General features: G+C 32.4%; 1 long non-coding RNA gene across 1 annotated transcript; it reads right to left on the reverse strand.

Moving 5' to 3' along the window:
* Positions 1 to 1,432: 1,432 nt before the first annotated feature.
* Positions 1,433 to 3,288, reverse strand: LOC114078101. The gene is made up of 3 exons (XR_003579647.1): positions 3,061 to 3,288; positions 2,870 to 2,966; positions 1,433 to 1,620 (listed from the first exon to the last, which is right to left on the reverse strand). It is a non-coding gene; the product is annotated as an uncharacterized LOC114078101 (long non-coding RNA).
* Between the last annotated feature and the right edge of the window lie 2,369 nt (positions 3,289 to 5,657).

A 5,657-nucleotide genomic window follows, 5' to 3' on the forward strand; every position in this document is an offset into this window, starting at 1 on the left:
TTAACCCGACCCGACTCGGATCCGCGTGAGTGACCCGTTTTAAGTTCCGGTATATTCAAAATTTCCCGCCATGACTGTTCTGAAAGGTTGCAACTTTCAGGAACAGTCAATACCATTTGAAAGTTTGCAACCTTTCATTAATGGTCGTGTCAATTCTGAAAGGGCAGCAACCTTTCAGAATATATTATTCTTGCCTATAAATACCATTCAGTCTTCAGAATATTTCCTAACGAATTTTCTGATCTTCCTTCTTCTGAAAAAAACACATATATTTCTTCGTGTACTTTCCTGCTGTGGATTGATTCGCTGACAGTAGAGTTTTTGGTATCTATACTCTACTGATTAAGATCATTTTACCCTGGGAGGTTATATTCCAAATTAAACCTTGGATACTAGGAATAATTTCCTTAAGGGGACACTGTGAATTCAGTGGACTTGATTTTCTTCCTGAATTTTTAAAAAGAGTATTCCAGATTCTGGTAAGTTTTACAGATTACATTATTTTTTACAAATAAATTTCTATTCATCTTATTTACTGGTTCTAAAAATCTCAGTTACTTCGTGTTTCTGAATGATTTATTACAACCAGTAATTTCTGATTTTCTTAACACAGATTGGCAACAATATATATATATTATTAGGCAAGAACTTCAAAAATCAATCCAACACTCACAACTTTAATCTTGAATTTTGGAGAATGTAAGATGACATGACTACAGAGGAACAGAAAATTATGCTACAATCAATATAATAATTATTGTACTTAATTATACATAGTTCTACCACAGTAAAGACAAATAAAATGATTTAGTTTTACCAAAGTAAGGACAAATTAAAAGTAAGATATGATAAGTTTGTCCCTGTTTACACTCCCTCCGTCCGTTTTCACTTTGGTAGAGTTTATGTATGATTACACTCCCTCCGTTCAAATAAGAACTATCTGCTAATAAGAACAATGTGCCAATAGAAGTGTAATTATACATAGTTCTATCAAAGTAAAGACAAATAAAATAATAAAACAAAAATTTGGTTCTTAAAAATGCAAGAAATCCATAAATCTTACCATTGATTGATCTAATTTATCTAAAGCTTGATCATTACATCAAAAATACAAATCCTGAAGGCAAGACTATACAAAATATAACTACAATTTTTTCATCTATATTTTTTAATTACTGATAAACTGAGGTCGAAAAGGCTGTCAACTTACTTCTTTTTAATTAATATAGTCATCTTTTCGTAACAACAACTTGATATAATGATATCCTTAAGGTTTAAAACTGTGGCTAGCTATCTATGAATTTCTCCTTGAACTTTTAATGAATTTTTTATATGGCTTTTTATATTCATGAAATAAATTGTTACTATAACCAAAAAAACTTCAACTACATCTAAGAAATTTTAGTCCCTTGCGATTGAGAAAGTGTGTTGATAGTCTTGGAACTCACATTTCATTCTATCCAAAGTAGACCCATTTATCTGTGTGATGATGCCCCTTGGTTCCACATATTTCACACACAATATGTTGGTCTCCATGTGGGCACTCAAACAACTTCCTCTGCTGCCGCAAGAAATGTTTCGTCAAGTAATCCTTTCCATAGCAGTTGGATTGACATTCCTCTACATGAAAAACAAATGACCTTTGTTTATGCAAAATATCAAGAGTACAATATTTTAAGCACGTTCTAATTTTTGGAGGTCCAAGAGTAAAGTGCTTGTATGCTAATGAACATAAAGGATTGTTCTTTTTGTTAAATCAAAAGAGTGGTGTATGTGAGCAACCTTACCCCTACTTTGTGAAGGTAGAGATTTGTTTTTCAATAGACTCTCATCACTATTTTTGGATATGCTTCCGAAAAAAAACTTATTTACATAAATTTTCAACAACAATTGCTAGATGCAATATATAGAATTGACTGAGCAAAAGAACAATCAAGTTCATTTATTCTTTCTTATAAGTATAAAGTTTATACCTATTACAACATAAAATAAATTTGATTCTTTATTCAATTCACTTAAACAACATTCCTAGTGATTCAATATACTCAAAAATAGAACATAAAAGTGATTTAAAATATACAATACACATACAACTTTAAAGATAAAATATAGGCAAGAAATACAATAATTTCCTTTATTTTCATGATTGCTACACATACAAGATATGAAATATTTTTCACACTTTAAACTGCACTGCTAGAGTATAACTTCATAATATTAGTTTGTCCATGTTGTTTTGTGTACCCATATTTTTGCAATTTCATAAACCTGGCATAGGCTTTGACCCAACCACATTTATTTAAATCTTCAAATTTCATTAACTTCTCAATTGTTGTTAATTCACAAATATAGCAACAAACATACACCTACTAATTGTATGATAAAAGTGCATCCCTTCAGAAGGAGCAATAAACATTGAGCACATAAGTTCCCAAATGAAATCTATAATCTATCCCAATCAACTTGAAAAATGAAGTAAAATATTATAACGGAAATTGAGAAAAAAGAATGTAAAAGAGGATATATCTTAAAAGAATTAATAAAAAAAATAGAGTATAATTTATACATATCTCAAGAACACATGAGGAATTTTACTCCTGGGCAAAAATCCTATGTGCATCTGGTGACTTTTTTGATTGCTTGATCAGCCTTTGGAATGAGAGAATATAATTTTACTCTTAAACCCCCAATTTTCTTTCAAACCTTAAAATAAAAATCTACAACTCCTAAGCAAACAAACAAACAAATAATAACAACAACACAACCTTAGAGCATAGAGTCATGACAACACACCATCAAAAGAAAAATATGAGAGTTTGAAAAAGTCATAGACAAGAAATGAAAGTGATAAAATATAGAGACGGTAAACCTCAGAAAAGGATGTGTAATTCCCCTCAAACTAACGAAAAGAGGCCTCATTTGAAGGATCCACAATTCTCCCCTGCCATGAAATTACACAGCTATACCTGGACAACAATATCAGAAATCAAAAATTACATAGCATATAATAAAATAAATCAAGGATCTAAAGAACCAAAATTGTATCATATTGCTCTTCACCAGACATGGATTAATTTCATAAATATTTGGCGTTTATGTTTTATCCATTCTCTTCCTCTTCCAGGTCGTGTGTTTCCAATTGGGATATTTAACAGTATAGCTGATTTAACTCGTAATCCATAAGCTTTGAACCGTTAAGAGAAGAAAAGATTTGAGGGAGATGATTCATCATTTTGTCTATGAGGCGTTGGCAATTGTTTATTAATAATAATAATCTAGAAGTTGAGGAAAAAGATCTAGAACAATTGGAAATGAAAAGAAAGAGTAATTTGGTTTGCTAAAATATCAATCATGTGTAATTACTATTTTACCCTTGTATCATAACATAATTATAAAATTGTCGTTGATCGTCCTACTTCATCATGCTTCTATATAATACTAGAAATCTAAGACTTTTGAGGTAACAAAGTATTGTTCTAATTATTGTGCAGCCATATAATTATAATTATTATTTTAATGTTGGAGTCAAAAAGAAAATAGGAAAAAGTGATTTTGAAATTTAGAAAAAAAAAGAAGAAAATTAATAGTATGGATTAAGTATTATATGTGGGTTTGTGTGCAGCATGAAGAGTCAAATTTATTAGGCTCAATTTTTATTTATTTGCGTGGCGTGATGATTGCAATGTCATTAGGGAATATGTTATATTATAAGATAAATCCAACAGTCATACGTATAGGAAATTTTGAGGGATTGATTTCAGGGTTCCTGTGATTTAGATTTAATATGTTTACGTCACTTAATTAACTTTGATTTGAATTTCTTTTTATAGTTATCACATTATGAATTAAGTTTTGATATATTAAGATATACAATTAACTTTATATTATTTGTATATTAAGACAAAATCTTAGGCTTGAAATTTGGAAAAGAACCTCGTAGAGTTGACCTATTAGTTAGTGTCTAGATTAGGATAACTTGATTATAAATTAGATATTAGTTTTTAGGTCTAGTATAGACCTGTAGTGGTATGAGTCTTGTTAGTTTTGAAATCTTATTATGGACAATTATTTGAATAGATTTCTTTGAGTTGGTACTTCAATGAAAGGGGAAGACTCAAGTCTCCGAGTGATTGTTCGACTATTTGAGGCAAGTGAATTTCTAAACTCTTGCTAAGTGTGTAGAATGTGTGTATTTCCTTGTGGTATGTGTTTCGGAGTAATAGGAATTTGTGGGGTTGACTTTTCAACCTTTATTAATTCTAATGATGAAAAGGGATTAAAAAACAGGCAATGTGATTGATTGTTTGTGTGTGATGGGTTGAGAATGGTACGAGTACTTGTGTTATAAAGGCAAGGTTTATTACTATAGAATGAGGATTGTAATCCGAGAATGTCAAAGCATATGGGTATTAGTTGATATATTGCTGACTTGATTTTTTATGTGTGATTATGTTTCTTATTGAACCCGTATAATTGTGATAATTGAGGTGATTATATGTCATAGATACATTTGATTTATTGAGATGTTGCATCATCTTATTTGACATCATTTGTGCACATGCATTGATATGAGATTGGGTGTGAGTAAAGGTCTAACACGTGAAGATCGTCTGTGTTGAGATCGTCTGTCTGATAGAAAAGTTATGATTATGATTTGGGCACGTGGAGATCGTCCGTGCAAGATTTATTTGATTATGATAGTGCGTTGAGATTGTCCGCACAGACACATGGAGATCGTCCGTATCGGTATATGGACCACGCGAGTCCCCCATGGGTCATGAATTCTCGGTGTATTTCCGAGGAGTATCATGTATATACGTTTGAGACAGAAATTGATATTCTGAGGCATATCATTTCATGGTATCATATTGCATTGCATCCCATGACATCCTTCATTCTTGATGATTATATGTTTTACTGGTGGTTGTAAAGTACTTGATATTTGATTACCTCTTTTTGACGAACTTGATCTTGTATATTGCTGATATTGTGAGTGACTTTTTGTGAAAGTTGTAATTGTTGAATATTGAGTTTGTAGTTGAGGATGTGCAAATTTGTTGAAATGATTTTTGATAAGTTGGGTGCTATGAAAACTGTAAACAGTTGGGCTGAGTTTTATGCAGGTTGTAGTTGTGGAGGTTCGGTTGGTGTGTAAGCAGTATCCGTATTTTATCCCCTTAGCTTTGTTTAGAAGTTTACTTATTGAGTACCGTGTGGTTTGGTACTCACCCTTCGCTTCTACAATTTTTTGTAGGTTATTAGCCTGGACCTTTGTAATATTTCTCTTCTCTTTGTCCGAGGCTTCTTGTGGAGAATTGTGAGGTAGATGCTTGTTATATCAGCAAACCTAATTACTCCTATTTCTTGTTCTACTCGAGAAACTGTAACGACCTGTTTAGTCGTTTCGAGCAGTAGAGTGTATTTCTGGTAATAACTGTCTGGGTCGACGGATCCCACGACGGACCGGCATGGGCACGACGGACCGTCGAGGGTGTCTCGTTCCAAAACACTTAGATCCTGAAAATTTGAGTACTGAGATCGACTCTCTGAACTTCACGACGCAATTGCAGGACGGACCGTCGTTGGCACGACGGACCGTCACAAATCTTTTCACAGAATTAACTCTCTGAACTTTGTGACGGACATGCAGTACGGAC

This window comes from Solanum pennellii, chromosome 7 (assembly GCF_001406875.1).
Source record: "Solanum pennellii chromosome 7, SPENNV200".
Taxonomy (NCBI): Eukaryota; Viridiplantae; Streptophyta; class Magnoliopsida; order Solanales; family Solanaceae; genus Solanum; species Solanum pennellii.